Source organism: Staurois parvus, unplaced genomic scaffold, assembly GCF_062004578.1.
Source record: "Staurois parvus isolate SC_StPar_1 unplaced genomic scaffold, SC_StPar_1.0 ptg001302l, whole genome shotgun sequence".
In the NCBI taxonomy this organism is placed as follows: domain Eukaryota; kingdom Metazoa; phylum Chordata; class Amphibia; order Anura; family Ranidae; genus Staurois; species Staurois parvus.
The window spans coordinates 13,072,650-13,099,312 of record NW_028319098.1 but is presented as its reverse complement, the minus strand read 5'-3'; the positions used below and the strand labels follow the sequence as shown (position 1 = coordinate 13,099,312).

Genomic DNA, 26,663 nt, shown 5'->3' with positions numbered 1-26,663 from the left:
GAAAGGGATCAGGAGCAGCACTGCAGCAAAGAGCTAAGAATACACAAACAAGAAACTGCAGGCTAATGTGTGACAACATATCTGCAAGGAAGCATGCACCATTTTAAAATGCAATTTCATTGTTGCCATTAAAAAAATAGAGATTTCAATTGTGTTTAAATGGTAATTTATTTTGTTTATGGATAAAGTAATTCAGAGCAGTAGTGTGATGGGTGACTTTTGTACCAGGAGCTGTGACACCTTCCTAATGAACAGAGTGCAGAATGGCTGGTAAACGGACAATTCACTCCTGAAGATTCCATAAGAAGAGCTCTTCAGAGATTTGTTGTCATTGTAACAGCCATGCTGTGCTCTGATCCTCAGAAGCAGTGTCAGAGCTCCTGATACAAATGGTGGTTGTCACATTGACAGTGGCTGCCCACAGAGTGCCACACTCACGCTCTGTAATCTGCAGCACAGGACAGAAGATGGCCAGAAGCAGGAAATCTGCTGCCCACAACTGCACCCCAAAACATGGCACTTGATGTAGGTGCTTCTTTTGCCTCTACAGGCCCGGGCTGAGAGGTGTGGCTGGTACTTAGACAGCAGGCGTTCTCTGACTTGAGCTGGCAATTATGACATCACCACACAGTCTCTCCATCTCATTCAATCAGAGAACGTGTTGTATTCAATGAAAGTAATTAAATACAAGTTGTTCTGTGAATGGTGGCAGCGCTGAGCATGCGACCCCCTGTGAAAAAAGATTTGTGCAATCACTGTAGTAGTGCCAACTACAACAGCGATTTGCAGCTTCCTGAGCGATTGCTCAGATATGAAATGTGCAAGCCCAAGCTGGAGCAATGTAAATATGCAATATAAGTCATATCTAGAGTTCAGTTCTAACGATATCAGCATACAGCATTGGAGAGAGAGCAGGAAGCAGGAAAAGTATGCAAATGTATTTCCAAGAAAAAAAAATCTATATATACAGGCGTACCTCGGTTTACGAATGCCTCGGTTAACGTAATTTTCGGTCTACGAATGAAAATTCATTGAAAGTAATGGCTTGGTTTACAATTTTTTTTCAGAATACGAACTGATTAATTGGTTTTCAATGCATTTACAAATTTTATTTAATCATGTCCCTGTACAGTACTATGCCTTCAAAGTGCACTTTATAAAGAGTTTTGTACAGCAGACTTTTTTACTTTTTTCTGACCTCTGGAACGGATTAATTGGTTTTCAATGCATTTACGTTTTTTTTTTTTTAAATCATGTCCCTTTATGCCTTTAAAGTGCACTTTATAAAGAGTTTTGAACAGATAGACTTTTTTCACTTTTTTCTGACCTCCGGAACGGATTAATTGGTTTTCAATGCATTCCTAAGGGAAACCATGTTTCGGTTTACAAATTTTTCACAATATGAAAAGTCCCGCAGAACGAATTAAATTTGTAAACTGAGGTACACCTGTATTACACACATACATATACAGTTGCAAGAAAAAGTATGTGAACCCCTTGGGATTACGTGGAGTTTTGCATGAATTGGGCATAAAATGTGCTCTGAACGTCATCTAAGTCACAACAATAGAAGAACATAGTCTGCTGAACATAATACTACACAAACATTAGATGTTGCCATGGTTTAATTGCACATAACATGTAAACATTCACAGTGCAGGGAGGAAAAAGTATGTGAACCTTTGGACTTAATAACTGGTTGACCCTCCTTTGGCAGCAATAACCTCAACCAAACGTTTCCTGTAGTTGCAGATCAGACCTGCACAACGATCTGGAGTAATTTTGGACCACTCCTTTTCACAAAACTGTTTCAGTGTAGCAATATTCTTGGGATGTCTGGTGTGAATCGCTCTCTTAAGGTCATGCCACAGCATTTAAATCGGGTTGAGGTCAGGACTCTGACTGGGCCACTCCAGAAGGCGTATTCTGTGCTGTTGCAGCCATTGGTTTGTTGAATTACTTGTATGCTTTGGGTCATTGTCCTGTTGCCTCACCCATCCTCTGCAGAGCTTCAGTTGGCGGACAGATGGTCGTACGTTTTCCTGCAAAATGTCTTGATAAACTCTGGAATTCATTTTCCCATCAATGACAACAATCCATCCAGGCCCTGAGGCAGCAAAGCAGCCCCAAACCATGATGCTCCCTCCGCCATGTTTTACAGTGGGGATGAGGTTTTGATGTTGGTGTGCTGTGCCTTTTTTTCTCCACACATAGTGTTGTGTGTTCTTCCCAAACAACTCAATCTTGGTTTCATCTGTCCACAGTATATTTTGCCAGTAGTGCTGTGGAACATCCAGGTGCTCTTTTGCAAACTTCAAACGTGCTGCAATATTCTTTTTGGACAGCAATGGCTTCCTCCGTGGTGTCCTCCCATATACTCCATTCTTGTTTAATGTTTTCCTTATTGTAGATGTGTCAACAAAAATGTTAGTATGTGCCAGAGATTTCTGTAGGTCTTTAGCTGACACTCTGGGATTCTTCTTTACCTCATGCAGCATTCTGCGCTGTGCTCTTGCAGTCATTTTTACAGGACGACCACGCCTAGGAAGAGTAGCAACAGTGCTAAACTTTCTCCATTTGTAGACAGTCTGTCTTACCGTGGACACATGAACATCAAGGCTCAAGGAGATACTTTTGTAACCCTTTCCAGCTTCATGCAAGTCAACAATTCTTGATCGTAGGTCTTCTGATAGCTCTTTTCTGCGAGGCATGGTTCACATCAGACAGTGCTTCTTGAAACCAGTAAACCCAAAACAGGTGTGTGTTTTTTAAGGGCAGGACAGCTGTCAGCAACACATCCAATATCATCACACTGATTGGAGTCAAAGTTGGCTCACTCCTGGCTCCAATTATCTCTGGGAGAAGTCATTAAGCTAGGGCTTCACATACTTTTTCCTCCCTGCACTGTGAATGTTTACATGTTATGTGCAATTAAACCATGGCAACATCTAATATTTGTGTAGTATTATGTTCAACAGACTGTGTTCTTCTATTGTTGTGACTTAGATGCCGTTCAGAGCACATTTTATGCCCAATTCATGCAAAACTCCACGTAATCCCAAGGGGTTCACATACTTTTTCTTGCAACTGTACACTCACACACACATGTAACACATGATATTGTAATGGGGTACAAGAATATAAAGTTAAAAAAAGGTGTGAAAATTCAACTGGGCTCTGAAGGCAAAAGAAATAAAGGCAAGGTAGCAAATGTAGATTTAGAGAGATTTAGGAATTAGATGAAAAGACAGAGTATATACTTACGGTACTTTACTTTTTTCCGGTCAGTGATTTAGAAACATTTAGGACAAAAAATCTGCATGCACTCCAAGTGTTTACTGCTTGTTTAGTCTGGTGGACAGCACATAATGCTCCTCGATGCTATGGTAGTGGAAAGCCCTTACCAACCTCAAATCCAATGCAGGGCTATGGACCCTTCATCAGTATGGAAGACATCAGAGGACCTGAGACCACTGGAGAATGAGGGAGAAGATGCTCTAAAGACTGGACTAGCAGTGCAGAAGAGCTTGTTGGAGTGGAGGATCAGGTAAGTAAATCTGCTTTTCCATTCCCTTTAGACAGAATTGAGGAGTTAACCCTTGCAGTGCCGGCACACAGCCAATGCAAGGGAGAATTTTCAGCTTTAACCCAGAGAAACCTAACCCCTAAGTACCCTTAATATGGATCTTATATCAGACACAAACCAGTTGTGGGCTGAGATCAGAGCAATAACAATAAATGATTCAGAGGGAGTAATTATTACCAAGTATTCCTAGATTGTAAGCTCTTTTCCCTCTTGTATTGTCTCCCGTTATATTGTAAAGCGCTGAGAAAACTGTTGGCGCTATATAAATCCTGTATAATAATAATATTTGGATATGGTACAGCTTATTTTCTTCAACCACAGAAAATAAAAATATGCTGCCCAGAGTATTACTGTGCACTGGTCAGTGTACGACACACGGCAAGGCTCAGACTTTGTCAACAGGGCCAGGAAAAGCCCAAAGAAAATTTTCAGTCTGAAATTGAAAGGAGTTTACTCTCTCTGTTAAATGGTAGCTGCCACTACGGCGAGCATATTCTCTGTGGGGAAAAACATGCTGACTTCACTGCAGACTATTAGGCACTAGAGGAAAAATAATGCGTTAACGATGAACACCAGGTAAGCAGCTATATACACAGTGGGATACATATCTGGAAACAGTTTTATCACACAAAGAGTTAGTAATTATGTGCAGCCAAATCTATAATCCACACTCCTTTGTCACCCAGCACAGTTGTCCCTGACCGCTGATTAAAGTACATCTTTTCCCACTTTGGTAAAGCACGGAATGGTTAAGAGATTTCACTTCACTTACTGTATTGTATATACACAACATACTTGGAGAGGAAATCTCTCCAACGTACGGTAAATTCTATTTTAGCCGGCACCAAATCAGGTGTTCTCATTGGATTTCCCTGATATTCCTCTTCTGGTGACAACTTAAAATGTTGGGTTTTCTCTCACTTTAAGTGCCAGTAACAATGATCACAAGGACAGATGGAAAGAATGAATCTCTCTAGCAGGGTCTCGGACAGCCTCAAAAAGTGTGTGTGTTGTGTGTGGTGTGTGTTGTGTGTAATATAAATAAAAGTGCAGCGCTGAGTGATAAATCTGAAAATTGTCCACTGTAAGTCCAGTTCATATAAACGTGCCAGGTGACAAATGGAAATCCACAATGGTGATCCGTGAGGAAGTAGCAGAAATGCGCACTCACCAGAAGGCGGATATATATAAGCAGTATATATCAAAAGCTCATGGATCCTCGGTCAAGAAGAAACAGGTCTGGTCACTGTGGATTGGCCTATCCTTTCCTCAAGGGTTTAGAGCAAAATTCTTCCTCCTCTTAGGTGGATGCTTGGATTCCTAATAAGGACTCTGCAAAGAGGTACTCCGACTTCACCGCCACCGAGACTCAGCCGCTCATCGGCGCCGCCTATTTCGCTCCCGGGGACGTCCCACCTCTCCTGAGCCCGCCGCCAGAGGCCGAACTCACACTTCTCACTGCTCCCAGTGAGAAGTGTGAGTTCCGCCTCTAGCGGCGGGCTCGGGAGAGGTGGGACGTCCCCGGGACGGAAGTAGGCGGCGCCGGTGAGCGGCTGAGTCTCGGTGGCGGTGAAGTTGGAGTACCTCTTTGCAGAGTCCTTATTAGGAATCCAAGCATCCACCTAAGAGGAGGAAGAATTTTGCTCTGAACCCTTGAGGAAAGGATAGGCCAATCCACAGTGACCAGACCTGTTTCTTCTTGACCGAGGATCCATGAGCTTTTGATATATACTGCTTATATATATCCGCCTTCTGGTGAGTGCGCATTTCTGCTACTTCCTCACGGATCACCATTGTGGATTTCCATTTGTCACCTGGCACGTTTATATGAACTGGACAATTTTCAGATTTATCACTTAGCGCTGCACTTTTATTTATATTATTCTGTATAAGTATTTATTGGTTACTTAGAGTGCCTAGCTGCTTTCTAGGATCAGCGCTCACTTTTTTTCATATATATATATATATATATATATATATATATATATATTTATTTATTTATTTCAGGTACTTATATAGCGCCATCAATTTACGCAGCGCTTTACATATATATTATACATTCACATCGCTCCCTAACTTACATTCATGCACACACATACTAGGGCCAATTTAGACAGGAGCCAATTCACCTACCAGCATGTCTTTGGAAGGTGGGAGGAAACCGGAGTACCCGGAGGAAACCCATGCAGGCACAGGGAGAACATGCAAACTCCAGGCAGGTGGTGCTGTGCTTGGGATTCGAACCAACGACCCGAGTACTGCCAGGCAGAACCATTTAGGTACTGTTCTTTTTTTTTTTTCTTTTCTCTCTATATCTATATATATATATATATATATAATAAAATACATTTTGCCTTTAGATACACTTTAATATTTTGGTGCAGCCTGCTTAAGCACCAATTTCCTGCCTGTTGACTGAGCAGAGCAGGAGTAGTTGCATGCCTGTAAGGTTATCCCTCTGCTCCCTTTCCCTATCTGCACATGTATACCACTGCAAAGCCTTACTGCTAGTATCTAGTACTGGTTCTTTCTGTAAGGTAGATTCAAAGATCCTAATATTATGAGATACTCTAGCTGCATGTAAAAATACAATTATTTTAAGAAATATTTAACGGATGTTAATATTATATATATATATATATATATATATATATATATATATATATATATAATGAGCTAGATTCCAAGACGGTAAAGTTGTAAACAAAGTATCCAAGTGGCATAAAAAGTATCAACAGTATAAGAATATCACAAGTAATAAATCTTTGTAGAATTCAGTGAAAATTCAGGCTGGCTATGGTCAGGAACACTTTTCGAGCATTACTTATCAGAATGTTCTTCATATAACCATCTCCAGCCCCTCGAAGACTGAAGAGGCCTCACGTTGAGCATTGTCAGTTCGATATGCATGTGAGTATACAGACAGTCCTCAGACACAGCAGGCACTCAGGTACAGGAAGCACACAACAATTTTTACACTTCTACAGCACAGCTCTTCAGATTGCAGGAAAATTGGATAATATGATCTCTTTGGGAATTTTTACTGTTGGGGATAATGTGTTCCTCCCAGGCAGCCCCATTCGAATAATACGCTAGTCGTGATGAAGACTGCACAGAGGCAATATTGTGGGGATTGTGTTTAATGCAAAGTGCATCCATTTATCTCCTCCTGCCGTCATAGTGATTACTTATGTCACAATGCAAAAATGTTCCTCTTTACCAGGACAGTGTTAAAGCAGAAAAACAAATCTAGGAGGGGTGCAGACAAGGATACAGGGCTATTTCTCTATGCAGTCTTCAAAAGGGGGGGGGGGCTACTTTTGAATGTATAGATTATCCAGTTCCTCCTGATAGTTACAATGTGCCAATTTAGGCAGAATTCAGCTTTCATCTCATCACCCAACCCGAATGAGTACCATCCCAACATCAGCATGTCATAGGCCATGGTTGTTCAGAGTCATATCTCCCAGCCCTTCTGGTGATTAAAGAAAATCATGGCCATGACAATAAAATAATCACTGGTTTCCCAACAGCAGAAGCCACTATGACTAACTTCTACATACTTACTTGTGATTGTGGCCAACAAGCGACAACCAAAATGACAAGCATGAAAGGTGTAGAGATGTAGTGGGTAGCAGATTTAGAATTTCTTTTTTCCTTTTTTTTTTTCAGGTTCCCATGTGCAGAGGTGAAGTGGAATATTTTGTATACAGAAAAGGGGATCAACCCGGGGTGCAAATTTGCAACAGGGTAAATTTTTGTTCATGGGATGGTGAAATGAGCAGTTTATTACAACCACTTGTGGAAAAAACAATATTGGTGAACATATAGAAGGGAGAGGTACAGAAGAAAACCATCTAGGCATTTTTGGAACAACGAAAACAATCCAGATTATAATTTGACCTTTTGTACCAAATACAGTATAGAAGGGGTTAACTTTATTAGATTTAGTGAAATGTAGTCAAAAAATTCCTGCTAAATCACTTCAGGCTGCCCCCTTTGCAGATATAACTACGGTATGTAAAAAAATTTTAAATAAGTGCCGCTACTGTTTAAAATCCAGTAGTACACGGCCTCCCTCTGCTCATGCTCAGTTGCTCTCTATTTTTAGGTACTGTGCCGAAACTGTAGAGGTTGATCTGCTGACAGCCTAAGGATTTAATGCTGCTCAGGACTCTGGGCTTCAGCAAAATGGCAGCCTCCAGCAAAAAGAAACAGGAACAATGCTAGAGGCAATTTACAACACACACTAAGTTTGATAGAATAATTATTAATGTGGAATGTATGTTCTTTGCTACAGAACATTATTTTTTATCAAGTTGTTGTGGGTACAGTTCCTCTTTAAAAACAGAAGCAAAAGAAACTAGCACTTTTCACAAGCCCCCTGACTGTAATGGTCTTTTAAGTGTGGATTGTTGCCATCACAGGCAGTGAATTAACAATATTTCGAGAGGCCAATTGTAAAGAATTCAGTGGAAACCTACTGAATTAGATGGAAACCTACTGATTTAGATGTTTCTGGACATGGGGAAGAAATGGCTAAAAGTTTTTAGGAAAAATGCTAGAGAACAGATTGTCAAAAAAGCAAAAAAAAAAAAAAACAAGGAAACTAATTTTGGATTTGTTAAGGATAGATAAGATAAACAAGGAGCCTGAATGTAAAACTGTGGCCAGTGGGAATAAAACATGTACCATCATTGGTTTTATTAGGAGGGATGGTGCCTCATTGTTGGTATCAGTGGGAAGAATAGTGCCCCATTGATGGTGTTAGTGGGGGGATTGATGGCCCATCAGTGGTGACAGTGGGAGAAACAGTGCCCTAAAGGCCGGATACAGGCAAGCAAAGGGCCACATACAGCCCTTGGGCCACAGTTTGGAGACCTCTGGTATATAGTGAGAAGGAAGAGGCAGTTACACATCCACACTGGAGAACACAAGAAACACCCCTCAAAGGATTGAAAAGTCAGACACTCCCAATCTTTTTACCTAAAAACATGCAAACCAGTTAATCTGAAATGGTGGTGAAAAATTGGAGAGGGTAATATTGTGTGATGCCTCTCTCAAAAAGAGGACCACAAGACACAAAACAGAAATTTTATTCTAGAGGTCTCAACATAGAGGCAGACTTGAATTCCTACCTGTTGAGTGGGTGAGATTTGGAGGTATAAAAGAGTTGAGAAGTTTCAATCCATAGACCGGTTTTCTAAACAAGAGTGAGGGATGAACATAAAGGTCTACAAGTTGTTTTTTAAACTAGATGTACATGTAACATATTTACTGTTTAAACACATCTGATTTGAGTGTGGTTTCCTGTAACAGCGGGATGTGCTAGCCATGCTGAAAGAACAGGAAGGAGGAGACCAACTTGAGGATGGCTGCTGATATTTTTATGTGATATACTTAGCCAAGAGATTATCTTGTAAGTGCATTTCCATTAAATTTGTTTTATGTTTCAAACTACTAAGTGAAAGAAGGTTGCTCCTTTTTATTCCAGTTGTATGCATCCTTTGAAATGGACGGTTACCAAACCAAGCCATGACAACGTGAAGAGTCTGGGAGAGAACTGTGTGGAGGTCGGGAATGAAAAGGGTTTCATATTCAGGAACACGAAGTAAGACTATACTTGATGTTGTTTTGCAGATAAATGTGGAAGGCGGAAGGCTGAGGTCAGTCAGGCGACTCAATTGCCATCATCAGAATGACCAAGACGCTGTGGAGGAGATTTACTAAAGCTGGTTCAATCAGAATCTGGTGCACCTGTAGCCAATCAGCGTCTAACCTCAGCTTGTCCAAATAAGCCTTGGCTATAAATCCTGGAAGCTGATTGGTTTCTGTGTAGACGTGTGCCTGATTTTGCACTCTCCAGCTTTAGTAAATAAACAGCTGCCTGTCCCTAGAGAACCACTCCCTAGCCAGCTAAGGCAGCCGAAACCTCCAAAGATTAGTGAACCTCAATTGCTGGCAATGAAAGCAACATCTCACTGCTTCAGTTAATAAGGGAGTGATTCCATAGAGACACAGGCAGTCTTTTAGCAATCATCAGCAGTAGGATCACTAAGATGGAGTTGCCTCTCTAACATCAGCTTGAGAGACTGAGGGACACAATGCAGTGACTATCTTTTGGAACATTGTTGATAACATGAATGGACAGGGTTAAGGATTGCTATTGGCTTTTAGAGAAGAAGGCATGGCAAGAGAAGGTGCTGCAATCAAATTATCCCCAGCTAGAGCGGTGTATTTTATCCTATTTCTTTGCTGTATTTAGGGGGTCACGTGATGCCTTTCTAATGTAAATGGGTGCAACTGTCCTAATTTAGAGCTGATAAAAGATTAGAATGATGTTACAAGTTTCAGAGATATAGGCCCTGTTCACACCATATGTGCAGAAAAACATGAAAATTTCACTTGCAGAGACACCAGTTTCCATCAGTTTTCATGCGTGTTCCAATGAGTTTTATACATGTTGCAGATTCCTGCACAGAAAAAGTTCACGCGTGATACTAGTGCTGTGACGTGAACAGGGCACATGAAGAACAACTGTTTATGTGCCCTTGCAGAACGGGTGCAGAAAAAAAACAAAATAAAGTCTCTGCACACTGGTGTGAATGAGGCCCAAAAGGTTTCATTTCAAGGCTGCAGATAATAAAAAATGTCCTTTTTGTTATAATTACATTTAATTAATAAGAAACACTTTACCAAATATGACTGATGGCATCATTACACTAATCATTTATTGTCTCACATAGTGATCAAGCAAAAAGGTTAGCAAACAACAAGGACTGGTCCTCTGCCCAGGGTGGCCATTTTTGCCAACCTTCCCCTTGGTAGCACTGGATGTGTGTGTGTACCCATGTGCGCACAAACGCAGCCAGCTCTGTGATGTGAAACCTGTAACAAGCTCAACACTGCCCAGCCACTGCGCCTGTCAGGCAGGTAAAGTAGTCAACAGCACTGTGCTTGGTGATGCTGAGCCTGCATGTTTAACAAGCTCCATGTCTCTAAAGATTGCATCTGTCTTTGTACCAGGCATATTGGCCCTGGCAGGGAGCTCATTACTGAACTGCACTGAGCATGGAGTGACTAGTATGGACACTCCAACATTTGTGCCACCCCTCACCTTGCTTATATGCAACCACCTCAATAGGCCTCGCATGGTCCTGCCTGTGCCCCCTGTATTCCCACCCAAAATGCTTCATATTCCCCCACCACACCATCATTACTGTATACATATCACCTAGAACTGGGTTTCATGCCCAATGGTTTCTTATAAGTGTATTGTTTGCATTTATTTTACAAATATTTATGCCCTTCGATAATATAGAAGTGGCAAATAGAAATTCTCTTTTTCTTTCACATATGCAGCACTAGTTCAAATCCTTCCATTTTGAAGCTTACAGAATTGGAAGCAGAGGTTTCTTTAAAAAGAATACGTACATGGCATGTTTTTAGGTCACACAGAGGCAATTTACTAGCCACGGAATAGAGGAGACACACAAGCCTTCATTTGTGCAATCCTAGAAGACGGATTAGAAGTCAGACCCAGCTTTCAGGATCTAATAAATTTACAACCTGTGGCCTCATATTTTTACACTGCAGCTGCTGGAGCTTGGTCATGATAAGATTTTTTTTTTCTATATATTCCAAATAGACACACAGTCCAGTAATTCTAAAATCTTTATGTATACATAATAAAAAATATACATTATATTGATTACATACATAGGTCAACTGGTTACCCGGCAAAGAATTTGTAATTCACCTTCCCTAGTGTTATAATCCAGGCAGCCCTTCCTAAAAGCATAGCAAGGTCCTAACATTCACTGCAAAATCCAAACATGAGCAAAAATTGAACAAAATTCTAACAATGTATGGCCAGTATAAGGTAATGGGCATCTCAGGAGCAGGGGCGGACGGACAACTCATGGGGCCCAACATGGGGCAATAGGGGATCATGGGGCCCCTGTGTCCTTGCCCAAACTAAAAAAAAGCCTATTAAAAAGGTACCAGAGGCATCTCATGGGGCCCCCTACTGACCCCAGGCCCTCGGGTAGTGCCCGAGTTTCCAAATGGTCAGTCCGCCCCTGCTCAGGAGGTGTATCTGACCCAGTGATTATTCTGGCTCTCCAAGCCTCGGCATGTACGTTTGTTTTTGTGAAGCACATGCCAAAAACATAACGTTTAAAATTCAAAATACTAACCAGAGCTTACAAAGCCATCCACGACACTGCCCCTAGATACATCGCCAACCTCATCCGCAGATATCGCCCAAATCGCCCACTCCGCTCCTCCCACAATATCTTCCTCTCTAGCTCCCTCATCACCTCCTCCCATGCTCGCCTCCAGGACTTCTCCAGAGCCTCTCCCATTCTCTGGAACTCCCTACCACAGTATGTCTGCCCAGCCCCCACCCTGTCTACCTTTAGTCGATCTTTGAAAACTCACTTCTTCAGGGAAGCCTACCCCACCTCCACCTAAGAACTGTACTTGAATCACCTCCGCCAGATCATCCCCCGCAGCTATCACCTTTTGTATCACCTTTTGTATCACCTCCCCCTTCCTTTAGATTGTAAGCTCCACGAGCAGGGCCCTCCTATTCCTTCTGTACTTAAATGTATTGTAATTGTACTGTCTCCCTTATATTGTAAAGCGCTGTGCAAACTGTTGGCGCTATATAAATCCTGTATAATAATACTAATAATAATAAGGAAAGGCCAACTGATCTACCGTGTTATTTGCAGCCACATCAGGACCAATATTATGAACCCTCCTAGTAATGGCCTCATACTGCCAACTTACAGTGCCTCTCAGCTTTGCTCGTACAGACAGGTCTAGTAGGAGTTTTCTCAACAAAGACAGTTACAGCTACATCCACCAAAATTTCTGATGTGGATATAGAAGTCATCTTAAAATAAAAAAGGTGAATATAAGAAGAGTACCCTGGAAGCAATCCGTATGTAAATAATGGGATGGGTTTACTAAAGACAAATATACTGTGCACGCTACAAGTGCACATGCACTTGTTTTCCGAAGAACTTAGTAAATGTGATAAAGTTTAATTTTGCAAAGAATACCCTATTAGGTGCATGGAAAAATTAAAAAGAAAAAGAACTGCATTTTTTGCTTGCACATGATTGGATGGTAAAAATCAGCAGAGCTTTGCCACATTTACTAAGCTCTGGGGAAAATGAATGCAACTGCACTTGCAAAGTGCACAGTCTATTTTCCTTTAGTAACGCAGCCCCTCTGTGTGTAAACCCAATACTTTAACCCTTTACTAAAACATTTAAGGGTTGAATTAGTATGCATGAAAGCCTCAACTCTTTGTACAGTCCACAACTGTCAGGGAGACAATGCAGATGGTAAAAAAATTAGTAACATAATTTCTTCATTTATCAAATATTCCACTTTCAAAACAATACTTTATGTAATGGACACAGTTCAGTTAACTGTGGAATATATTATATATAACATTAAGTGGTCATTGCTGACAACATCATACACTGAATATAGTAAGGTTGTTCATTTATGAGTTTATTCTATGGTGTGTGTACAAAATACGAAAGATATATAGTATGCTCTTTCCCCATAGACGTCTATGAGCTGCCTCCCAAGCCTGGAAGCACTCGGCAGACAGTTCCCATTGAGATCACTGAAATGACTGTGCCAGATCAAAGAATATTTTAACAAGGGCAGCACAGAATGCAGTGGGCCTTGGCATGGAGGTCAGTATGCATTAGAGGCTGAGGAAGCTGGAATATCAGGGGGAAAAAAAAAAAAGGTTACGTGCACCTTTAAAATGATTAATGTGTACCTACATATAAACAGGACAATTCTGCATTTATAGTAACTTCAGAGGATGCTGCTGACTTACATATTCTTCACCTAACTGCCCAATATCTTCTTAAGGCCTAGTTCACCCTGGCATTAAACAAGGCATTTGAGGGGCATTTTTAACACTCCTCAAACGCCTATGCAAATGATACTATGGACAGCACACAGTGCTGTTCACATTACCAAAACATGACGCGTTAGTGTCGCTTCAAAATTTAAACTTCATATCAAGTCTGGAGGAGTTTGAATCCTTCTAATACCTTCCATTCAATATATGATGATGCTCCGCAAATGCATTGGCAGGCGTTTTTAGTGAGGCTGTGGATAGTTAATAGCATTAGAGTTTATTATAGGCATCTGTGGTACAGTTTTAAAGCTTGTAAAATGCTTAGAAATGCATCAAAACTGCACACAGGGCGTTTGGGGAGTGTTTTTAACGTTTTTAAAACCCCAGTCTAACACCCATACTAAAGCTATAGGAGCATTTGAGTTAGGAATTTAGTCTAGTGTGAACAAGCCCTACCAGCTCTGAATGTAAGGGTGACCACAGACAGGCAGTTGTCTCATGGAGAACAGCAGCCATTACATGAGTCATGGGCCAGCAGAACAATGTTTCTCCCTAATTTGGTCACAGTGTGTTACTGACACACAAACGTGGTCTAACACTGGCCATACACTGACGGAATGTCATCCAGTTTGTCAGGAGATCATTTTGTGGGTCGCACTGTCAGCACTCTGCCACCAGACACCCTTTAATTGAAAAATCAGAGCTGGGTAGAAAATTGTTGGCCATACAATGGCTACTTGAAATCAGATGCAGCCATTGTTCAGCCATTCTGACAGAAGTCGCTGTCAGTTGCCAGAATACAAAAAATGTGCATTTATTATTTTTGTCCAAAAGGAGCCTGGAAAGCATTGCACTGGCGATCAGTAGATTGTTGATGCCACACAGACCTGCAGACCTGTCGGAATATCTGCTTGCTGTACGGGATGTACGGTCAAGCAGATATTCTGAGAGGAAGCTTCAATGAACTACCACAGCGTCATGGTCACTGACAACTACAAACCGACCATTGCTAAGGCTTTCGGGACTCGCAGTTCATTCATTCATGGACATCTGACAGATAGTATGGGGAGACTTCTCCCCGTACTATCCATCAGAGGGAGAGGAGGGGGGGGTGGCAGGCGCGGCTGCAGCTAGGGGAACATGATACATGTTCCACCTTAAAAACGGGTGGACCACGTAACATGTTCCAAAGGTGAACTGATCCTTTAATGAATGCAAGGCTCTCTCTCATTGAACAAGGTGGAGGTTGTGATGTCACAGTGCCACCTTCTCCAATCAGAAAATGCTTTTCATTCATTGAGAAAAACCGCAAGGTGTTCTCTGAATGGTGCATATGCCCTGTGCTCACTATACACAGGATCCAGAAGAAAGAAGGGATCACTGTAATAGCGGGGGCTAATACCAATATAAAGCATGTATACTTCCACTAATCCAAGCTGGACCAATGTGACCATGCAAAAAACCCATATCTGGAACTCAGCTTTTCAAAGTCCAGCTCAACCCATGAACAAAAATGTAACATACTGAAGCATACCAGTCCTCAGATGTGGCTACATTAGTTATTTTTTAGGATCTGTTCCTTTACTTTCACCTGGTGATCCTGCCAGTAACAAACATTTTGTCCTAGAGTAACAATATTTACTGACTGTACTGTATCTATGGAGGAGCAATGCTGTCACCCAATGACAGAAAGTGATTTATTGCCACAGAAAACATCCCCCCTCCTCTCCCTTAAAGTGGTTCCTGAAGGCTCAATGTTTTTATTCTATTCTATGCATGAAGATAAAAAAACCTTCTCTGTGCAGCAGCCTCCCCAGCCCAATCCTCCTAATACTCACCTAAGCCCCTTCTCGTTCAAACGATGTGCACTGGAGTCTCAGCTATCCCGGAACTCCCTGTCCTCATTGGCTGAAACAGAAGCGGGAGCCATTGGCTCCCACTGCTGTCAATCACAGCCAGTGAGTCAATGAGAAGAGAGAGGGGGCGGGGCTGAGCCACGGCTCAGTGTGTGAATGGAAACATGGAGCAGCGGGTAACCCTCACAGCAAGCTGCTTGCTGTGGGGGCACCCGACAGGAGGGAGGGGCCAGGAACGCTGGCGGGGGACCCAAGAAGAGGAGGATCTGGGCTGCTCTGTGCGAAACCACTGCACACAGATGGTAAGTACAGACATATCTGTTATTTTAAAAAAACCCATTAGATTCACTTTAAAATATAATGAAGAGAGGTTTTATAGTTTAAAGAGACTGATAAAAGCACAGCACAGGCAGACAGCACATGAAGTTATCTTGTATTTTGTTTTCTTTTTGACATTTAAAGTGGAGTTCCACCCAAAAATGGAAGGTCTGCATATCCACCTCCCCCCCACTGCTGCCACATTTAGCACCTTTTTGGGGGGGAGGGGGGAGCAGTAACCTGGTTCTGACAGGTACCCACTCCCACCTCAGTTCTCCACAGTGAACTGAGCTAGATGTTCGCAAAACCCCCCTCCTCCCCCTGCAGCCCTCTGCGAAACAGTTCCAAGAGGACTGCGGCCCATATATAAAAAGCAGCACGCTTTGCACATGCACAGAAGGTATGCAGTTGTGATGCCGCAAGGCTTCACTGCTGCTTTCCCTTAGTCAAGATGGTGTCGCCAGCACCTGACCGCTGACTGAAGAATTAGAACGGGGGTGAGGACACCGCTGGATGCCTGGACAAGTAAGTACCCTAATATTAAAAGTCAGCAGCTGCAGAATATAAAAGCCCTCCAATGTTAAGCCTAGTATACATGATGAAAATATTGGACGAATGACCATACGTTTTTTTTGGGGGGGTTTGCATGCTAGTCTCATATCGAAAATTAAGATGTTACTAAAAAGGTACGAAAATTCTCGTAAGACCAAATAAAAAACTTCAAAAGTGATGTAATGTAATGTATTGTTTTGCATTCTTTTGATTCTGAGCACGTGCGGTCTTGGTCACTCGTTTCTGTATGGATGAATACTGTACTGATTAAATGAAAAGTGTTCATTCTGTTATCTTAAGAGAAAAATTTTCATGCCTATCCCTTTTTGGATATTTTCCCATGAACTGTCGTGATCGGCTCTCGAAAGCTATGTATTAACAATCACATTATTGGACAATTGCTCCGAAAGCGTTTTCTTTTCCATCCAGTTTTCTCATTGTGTGTACCAGGCTTTGAGATTTACTACATACATACCTTAACAATAGGACAGTTTAAACATAAATGGCGTATAATGCCCCAACATTTAGATAATGATTACAGTTTAGGAATATTGCCTTTTTAGGCACGATTCTCCATTGTAAAGGCTGTTCTGATGTTAAGGTGTTTCTTTCCTATTGCTTTCATCTTACTTTAACAGCCCATTAACAGCACAAGTTACCAAAAGTACGGCGTGTATTTACCCCCCACTTATGTGTGTAAGGACATTGTGTCACGATTTGAACAGATAAAACCTATTTACTTTAAGAAGAGAAAGGACATTGCATTACGTCTCAACAGCACCCTTTGCTTCTGTGTGTAACCTGATTTTACCTCTCACTGATGTGCTGTGGTCACATTGCACAAGGCCGTAAAAAGTGATTCATTTGTAAGCAGAGAAATACAGCTCAAAGACAATGGCAATCTTTACTAAAGAGGTTTGCGCATCTCTGTGTATGACAGGCTCATTCATTTCACTCAGTGCCGTACATCAAGACTGCAATTTAACAAGATCACCTATGGAGCATCGCATGGCTTGGCGGGGGCCTCTGTCTGTACTGCGGACCACATCAGGAGCTCCACGGCTATCTGAAAAAGTCCTTCATCTGCACGATACAAACTGTCTCATCACTCTGGAATGATCTGAATTTGAACAGGAAGTGTTTAAATGGACACATTATAGTGACTAGTGACATGGATATCAACTTATATCCAGGAACACTGCAAGATTCTGAACGACTCTAAACAATGGCATATAGATATTTTGTAGCACCACAAGAACGCAAGACTTCAAGGTAAGGTGACCATATAGAAACAATCACAAAATCAGACCATTATATTCAACAGACAAATACAATCCCAGCTCAGTGCTTGCTGGACAAGCTCCCCCAATCTTTGTAATAATCAAGGACTTAAAGAATCAAAAACCTATTCCAATCTGTACATCTTCTATACTGTGATCTTTTATTGCACACACCATGCGATGAAGACATAACTTCTCTTCTGTGTGTGCGCACATATCTCAGAATGTTTGGGTAACATCGGAATCACAGTCTGCCTTTCAATTAGTGCAGGATGTATAGTCTCCAACATGTACAGAAATGAGGGCAATCCTCCAGGCACAGTCTGCTAGGCTGGCTCCCAAAAGCATTTCTATTCTTTTGGCCTTCCTTACCTCACTGATGGTCTTGCTCATTGGCAATGGCATACTCCTATACAATACTTACAGAGTACAATGCCTGGATTGCAGCTCATCATGGTATCATAAAAGGGTATCAAGAAGAAAGTATGTTCTTACAGGTCTTATAAGGTCAGATTTGGAAATATGGAAACCAACACTTCACTGGGGCACAGCCCATCTTTTTTGATCTAGCATACCGACAAAACAACGGGTGGTGGATAAACCCCTAAGCTAACCAGACACTAATCAAGTTTTGCCCAATTGCTGCGGAATCAGCCGAAATTCAAGCCGTGGGTGTCCCTGAGGGCACCTACTGGCTCAAAATTTTGGTTGAAAAGTCAAAGGAACTGGGTAGAAAATGGTCAGCCAAATAGTCATTGCAGCCAATCAGATGCAGTCATTGTTCAGGTATTCTGACAGCCACAAGTTGACAGCTGTCAGAATTCAATAGCCAGCAGTGGAGATCCCTTCAACCACGCTAAGGAAATCCATCAATTTCGAAAATCTATTGAAACTGAAGCAAGCATAGCTACCCTTGCACAAATCCACCACCTAAATATTTTCGAAAAGCCAAGCCAAATAGGAGCGCACACACACAAGGAATACAGCATATTATGCAAACATGACAAAAAAAGATCTGGTACAGGAGAGTACAAGTTCTGGATGTACAGCGCAAAACCACTACATGGGCAAGGAACTTGGTAACGTGGAGATGGTGGCACTGGAGCACTAAACTTCTGCCTAGTAAATATTAGTCGTCTTATTCAATGATACATTGATGATGGTCAGGAGGGGTCCTAGGACACTGGACAGAAAAGCAGAGATGGTATGCAAACGCTTGGTATGTACAGTAAGCCTAGGTTCACATACGTGCGGGGCAGGTTTGCAGTGTGATTTCGTTCAGTGGTTCAGGTTCGATTCCAATGCGAATTGTTAAAGTGTATGACATTGGAAATGGCACCTAAACCAGGCTGAAAATCATACCAGACTTGCACTGTGGCCGGTCTGCACATATGTGAACTGGCTCCATAGAAAAGGATTTTGGTTCACATGTCATGTGAATTGGATGTGATTCAAAACGCATTAAATTTGCATATATGTGAACCAGGTCCAAGTGTGGCTTATTCATGTTTCTCGCAGTAGTTTGTGTAATAAAATGTCAGTAAAATAGCCTGACCTGTCAGATACAACGGATACTTCAACCCGCTGGTATTATTGTGTTGCAGACTGTGTCAGGTTGTTATGTCAGGCTTTCCAGCAGTGGTTGATTAGTCATAGTGCAGGGTGCTTGAACACTGATGAGAAATGCCTGCCTGTCCACAAATTACATCAGAATTTTAAGCCACCCCTTGTTGTAATCAGTCTACACTTGTTGTGCCTCATGCAGGAAGTACAGATTAGTGTGCTGCTGTCCTTCAGGGTAGGTATAAAGTGGCTTAGCATGACACGACAGCCGGCATCCAGGCTTTTTCAGTGCACTGCACGATGGAGTGGAGGCAATGCAGTTAAAGTTCGCCTTCTAAGAAAAAATAATAAATACACATTTTTTTTGCAGGTAAAAAATTTTTTTTATTTTATTAGGTTTTTTTTCATTAGCAGCCTGAAAAGAATTGCACCCACGATCACAGGTGCAGTGTCAGGCAACTGTAAACTGTCCATGTAGCTGTCTGCCCGTACCTCCCGGACAGACAGGGATTTACTAAAGTCCAGGAAGAATCAATGAACTACGAGAGCGCTCACCAGCACCCTCGAGAACAAGCAGCCATCAGCTGCAATGGTGGAACATGTAACCTGTTCCAAAAGGAGAACTTATTATTTAACCCAGTCTGGCATACTTCTAAAATCACAATTCTCAGGAGTGTGCTGCTTATCTGACAATATTGATGGGACAGTCCAAAATTTTGAAGATCTGCCCCTTGAACCTCTTCCACTTACAGCCATCTGCTTCATACTATTAACGGTTTCTTTTATCTAGTGATCTGCCATCCTCCAAGATAGCATTAAGCATGTCCAGTTTACATAAACAGCAGCAACTCGGCAGCAAATTGACCATGTAATTAAACATAAACATTGGCAGATAGACAGCACACTCTCATCCACCTAACCTTGAAGCCTGAAAAGCAATAGCTGTGCTAGAATTAAAGCCCAATTCCAGGAAGATAAAAATGCTCCAGCAGTAGACTGTTCCTCAGCTTCCTCTCACCCAATGCAGAGCTATGGGCCCTGCATCAGTCTGAATGCCTGAAAAGCAATAGCCGTGGTAGAATTAAAGCCCAATTCCAGGAAAATAAAAATGCTCCAGCAGTAGACTGTTCCTCATCTTCCTCTCATCCAATGCAGGGCTACGGGCCCTGCATCAGTCTGGATGACTTCAAAGGGCATCCAACCATCAAAGCATAGGAAAGAAGAAGTTGGTGGAGTGGAGGATCAGGTATGAGAGGCAGCCCCACTGCAAGGGAGAAGTTTTACTTTCCATGGAGCTCAGCTTTAAAGTGCAACTAAAGGCTTCTATGTGACAATCTAAACAACTACCAAATCCAGTTACTACTTCCTGTACCTCCTCTGACTAAGCCAAATCCTCCATCATTTGTATTTCTCACGCTCCCTCTTCCAAACACTGTGGCTCACAGTGGCCAGGTGCTGATTGACAAACTACAGGTTTGTTAATCAGCAGTGATAATGCTGATAGCCATGCCCCCCCCCCCCATTTTAATTACAACATAAAGCAGGGATAACCTACATGAGAGTGACAACTCTGCTCTAAATTCAGGAGCAGTGCAGCATTGCTGCCACACCATCACAGGAAGCACCATAAGATGGACTTCCCTGAGAGGCTCAACAGGTATTTGACTAAGAGAACACTAAGTGCAGATGCTGCAGCACATGTTTCTTTGAAAAGGAAGGTCATAGTACTATTTTAACATCAAGATTGTTTTTTTCTTGCATTGCTAAGAAAAAGAGGTAATAACATTTACCTTTCCACTTTTCCTGAGACTTTGACAAGTATGCTTATATTACTGTAATATTCTTTATATCCAGTTAGCAAGAAACCTATGAAAAAGAGAAAAAAAAAATAGTATAAACCATGAGAAAATGGGCATCGTAATTCATTTCATTCAATTCAGTTCAGTTCATAATACAGAGCAATGACACGGCTAGGCACAATACCCCACTGAAATACTTAGTTTGAGAAACCAAACAGTGACAATATAAAGGGCTTACTTGTAGTGAGCACTGAACTACTTATCAGTGGTTACAACAATGGCATGGAAAAAAGTCATTTTTGAAGATGATGGACTACAGTAACAAAAAGGACATGACTGGTTCCAATTCTTTGAGGAACATGCCCATAGTGAGTCTCCAAAACAGGAGCAAAGACTGGAAAAACATTACCTGACCTCTCAAAATCAGCTTCTGTTGGAATATACAGTTGTGCTGAAAAGTTTGCATACCCTGGCTGAAATTGTGAAATGTCATTTATATTGAAAATATGACTAATCATGCCAAAAAAACTGTCTTATTTAAGGATAGTGATCATATGAAGCCATTTATAAATCAGTTACAGTTTGGCTCCTTTTTAAATCATGATAACAGAAATCATCGAAATAGCCCTGATCAAAAGTTTGCATACCTTGTAGTGTTTGGCCTTGGTACAGACACACAAGGTGACAAAGGTTAAAATGGCAATTAAATGTTAATTTCCCACATATGTGGCTTTTTAAATTGCAATTAGTGTCTGTGTATAAATAATCAATGAGTTTAGCAGCTCTCACGTGGATGCACTGAGCCAGCTAGATACTGAGCCATGGAGAGTGGAAAAGAACTGTCAAAAGACCTGCTTAACAAGATAATGGAATTTTATAAAGATGGAAAAGGAAATAAAAAGATATCCAAAGCCTTGAATCTGCCAGTCAGTACTGTTCAAATCACTTATTAAGAAGTGGAAAGTTTGAGGATCTCTTGATACCAAGCAAAGGTCAGGTAGACCAAAAAATATTGCAGAGGCAACTGCCAGAAGAATTGTTCAGGATACAAAGAAAAACCCACAGGTAACCTCAGGAGAAATACAGGCTGCTCTGGAAAAATACTTTTTTTTTTTTTTTAAGAAGCACAATACAACCTGAACAAAAATGAGCTTCATAGTCAAGTTGCCAGAAAGAAGCCTTTACTGTGCCAATGCCACAAAAAAGCCTGGTGAGGAATGTCAAGTTGTCGTTGTGTATATAGTAAGCAGGCTTTTTTATGGCATTGGCGCAGTAAGGGCTTCTTTCTGGCAAGTGGAGAGGAGGAGGAGAGCCCCGAAGGGACCAACCACCCTGGGGAGTACCAGCGCCCCACATGCACCAGTGGAAGAGGTATCTACTTAAAAAGGCCACAAAGGTTGTGGGTAACACTTTCGAGACAGATGCACCTCACCACCGAAGTGAGGGGGCTATTGGCCAGGGATAACACAGACTCCAGCACAAGGTCAAATGTGTCTTCGCAAGATGTTTAACTCACTGGCTGCCCTGGTCCAGGATGGGGCATGTCGCAGCTGACCGAGCGATTAGCTAAAGGTCTGCACACGCTTGCTGGGGTGAATACAAGGATCTAGACTATCCTGCCTGTCGCCCAGCTCAGCTGTTTACTGAAGATCCCCGCAAGAAAAAAAAAAAAAAGTTATGGAACCACAGGGAACCAGGTTCTTACTCCTGAGGCAGAAAAAAATGAATTTCCTATAGCAGAGAGGGGCTTTATACCAACTAAGGACTGCCCATAGGGGGTGCTGAGTTCTTTTCTGCCTAGTGCCTCACTCCTTTAAGTGGCAGTAAAACCCTACGGTGGTCAAGATTTAGAAGAAGCTGTGTCCATCTATGAACGAAAGAGAAACATGTAGTCTTTGCATCGCTGTGCAACAAAAATTAAGCTCTGGGAGGAGTTGAAGCCCATCAAAACCTTCCATTCAAGTCAACGGTAATGTGCTGTAAACTTGCCTGTAGTGATTACAGCATATCTGGCAAGTGGTAATCAAATATCAGTGAGCTAGGGGAAAAACAAAAATCACTTTTAGACCCGGTCGCACTGGGTGCGACTTGGCATGCGATTTGCATGCCATGTGACTTGAAAATCGCATGCCAAGTCGCACCCTATTTTCCACAATTACAGTGGTCATATTGGTGTGGTTCTGACTTGGTTCTGAAAAAACCTTCCATGTCAGCTCCCCCTTAAATACCTGAGTTTGATCGCAATCCAGAGCTATGCCCGAGAGCAGCAGCACTCTCCTCTCCCTCCTCAAAGGTCCTGGGCAGCAGAAAGACCAATTGGCTCCTGCTGCTGTCAATCAAATCCTTCGATGAAGGAGTGGGGGGAAGGGCCAAGCCATGCTGTGTGTGTCAATAGATGCAGAAAACCTGGGTCAGGATTGAGCACGCACGCCCCCAAAGCAAGTGGCTTGCTATGGGGGCACTCAGAAGGGAGAAGGAGCCACCAAAGGGGGACCCCAGAAGAGGCGGTTAGGGGCCGCTCTATGCAATACCATTGCTCAAAGCAGGCAAACAACTTTATTTAAAAAAAAAAAAACGAATGTTTAGAATCAATTTAATACTAATTTTCAAGGAAGCATTGAGATTTTATTATAGATGTAATCAGAACACAATGGTCACACAATGGATATACAGGTGAAAGTTCAGCATTCCCCATCTTCCAATAACTGCTCAGTGCAGAATAGCAGCACAGCTCACACACTGACTTTCACAGTTCAGAGAACACTTTGTACACATTAGAAGACAACAGTTTCACTTTTACAATGTTACATTTATCTGTTCTGCAAAGTTCCGGATTCTGGAAAGATTTTCATTTTATCCTTCTGGTGCATTCAGATTGCATAGTACAAAAATGGAAATTCTGAAACAACTAAAATAGAGTGTTGTATGCAGTATGCAAGTGTGGAGAGTTGACTGGCACCCCAGTGCACCTAGGCAGCACAGCAAAATGTTATTGTGTTGCCGTGCACAGTATTACAAATAATTAAGGTCATACTGAAGGCAATTATTTTTCCCCATTTTGGACAGAGTAAGGGAGGATTATAAACCCCCATCAGGGTTTTTGTTTATTTATTTTACCATTTTGCCTCACTGGGGAGACTACCCTTCACCTCCTGTCCTATAGTCAAAACAGGAAGAGGAAGGAAACCCCTCAAAAGTTAAGGAATCAGCGGTTGTCACTAGAACTAGTGTCCACATTGGAAAATTTTCCCTCTATTCCTGTTTTGAGGACAGCCTAAAATTTGGGATTATCTTTCACTTTCAGAACAGTTACCAGGACAAATAGAGAGGGTGCCTCTCTAACAGGCACAGTATAAAATGGGGTCAGCAATAAAAACATGACAGAGGTTCTAACTTCTCTCTTTATTACCCCCCCAAAACAAAATGAAACTTTGCAGTACATGCATGCTTTCTGGTGCAAAAAAGGCAAAATTAAATCGGTTGGGGAACAGCCAGCTTTTGTGATAAGGTACAAGCATGAACAGCATACCTGCACATTATGGTACATTTACATCTGGGTGTGCTCTCCTCTAGTGATGCCAGTTACAGAGGTCCCCATCTCCAATCCATTACTTCCAAGACCTGCTCTTCTTCAAGTTCTAGCGTCTTCCTGCTTCACCGATCTGGCAGTCTAATGATTAATGCCCATGCATGCGCACTGAAGCAACAATATGTTGGCGCCCAGCTCCATCCCATGGGCACTGATTGTACACTGTCCTACACATATGCCGCAGTTGGTGAACAATTATAAAAAAATTGGTAGGAGTTTTTAAGACTTGTAAAAAGTCTCTTCTTCCAAAAGTCCCTACCTGCTGGCAAAGGTTTCTATTAAAAGTTTAATTTCACTTTAAAGGTACACTGCCAGCCCATAGGAAATGATGGTGCCAGCTTAATAGGAAGGTGTTTGTACAGCTTTCAGGAGGAGGAATGTATAGGGACGTGACAACGCACTTACACACTCCAACCAACAGGCAGATGTCAAAAGTAAACTGCTGAATATGCACAATGACAGGAATGTATCACAAGAGCTACTGAACCGAATTACAGACATTTTGGCAGGTCCAACAGCTTACACTACTGCATTTCATCCATGTATTTAACTATTTGGCTGGCATTCCAATTTACAGTATATCATATTGAGAAAGTCACGCCAGAGATTCAGTTACACAGACAGAAAACTGCAATAATGTTGACACGGCTCTCAAGCTTCCATTTAAATCAATGTAGAATTTTCATTCAAAGCACTCTGCAGGCAATATTTAAACAGATCTCCACATCAAGGCAGTTCCTCCATTCAAAACTGTTCAGCGGAGATCTCCTTTAAAATACATGTGTCAAGAGTGGGAAATAATTGTGTAACTTATGACTAGCCTTAACACAGGGCAGACTGGACTGGCATCCACCTCTGGCATCTATTAGAAAGGCCAATGTGTTGGAAAGGAATCGGGTCTGATACGAGTGCCAGCGGACACAATCAAATATCCTGGCTCTAACTGAACCGCAACCACACAGTTTGTACTCAACTCCCAATACTGGGCAGAGTTCCTTAGCAAGACACTTTCACATCTATGGCCAGACTACAAGCTAGTTTACTTAGGAATTTTTTTTTCTTTTTGCTTCTAAACTGCATTTGAGAGTCTGGATGTGTAAATCATGTACCTTGAGGTCACAGTACAGATCAGTGATGGCGAACCTTTTTGAGCCCGAGTGCCCAAACTGCAACACAAAACCAACTTTTTTATTTCAAAGTGCCAACACTGGAATTAGACACTTGCCTAGCAGGCACTTCTACCCCCTTCCTGCCCAGGACAATTTTCAGCTTTCAGTGCTGTTGCACTTAACAATGACAATTGTGGGGTCATGCAACACTGTAACCATATGCAATTTTTATCATTTTTCACACAAATAGAGCTTTTTTGGTGGTATTTAATCACCACTGGGTGTTTTATTTTTTGCACTATAAATGAAAAAAGAGCAAAAAATTAAAAACATAAAAGGTTTCCTTTGCTTCTATTCTAAAATTTAGCAAACAGGTAATATTTCTTCTTTGATGTGCGTTGGTGAGGCTGCACTGATAGGCAGCACTGATGGGCATTGATGAGGCGGCACAGATAGGTAGCACTGATGAGGCGGCACTGGTGAGCATTGATGAGGAGGCACTGATGATGCACTGATATGCAGGAAATGATGGGCACTGATAAGCGGCACTGACTGATAGCACCAACTGGAGGCACTGACAGACGGCACTGACCGGCGGCACTGCTGTGCATCATTGATGGGTGGCACTGATGGGCAGCACTAATGAGGTGTCACAGATAGGTGGCACTGATAGGCGACACTGATAATGGGTACTGATAGGTGGCACTGACTGACATCACTGCTGGGCACTGACTGGCGGCACTGCTGGGCACTGACTGGCACAACCACTGGGCACTGACTGGTGGCACTGACTGGCAGCATTGCTGGGCTGCACTGATGGGCACAGGTGGGTGGCACTGGTGGGCACAGGTGAGTTGGCACAGGTGGGTGGCACTACTGGGCACAGGTAGGTGGCACTTCTGGGCACAGGAGGGCGCCACAGGTGGGTGCATTGCTGGGCACAGGTGGGCGCACTGCTGGGCACAGGTGGGTGCATTGCTGGGCACAGGTGGGCGCACTGCTGGGCACAGGTGGGCGCACTGCTGGGCACAGGTGGGCGGAACTTGTGTGTGGCACTGCTGGGCACCGATCATCAGGGCACTGATGATCAGTGACCCTGATGATTGGTGCCGT

The 26,663-nt window shown here is 42.3% G+C and overlaps 1 long non-coding RNA gene across 1 annotated transcript in view; it reads right to left on the bottom strand.

The window, feature by feature from the left end:
• LOC149437377 (uncharacterized) overlaps window positions 1–26,663 on the bottom strand; it is a 208,649-nt gene that overhangs the window by 106,423 nt on the left and 75,563 nt on the right. The window contains exon 2 of the long non-coding RNA XR_016308170.1: window positions 20,844–20,919. This is a non-coding gene — a long non-coding RNA (uncharacterized LOC149437377). The remainder of the gene's footprint in view (window positions 1–20,843; window positions 20,920–26,663) is intronic.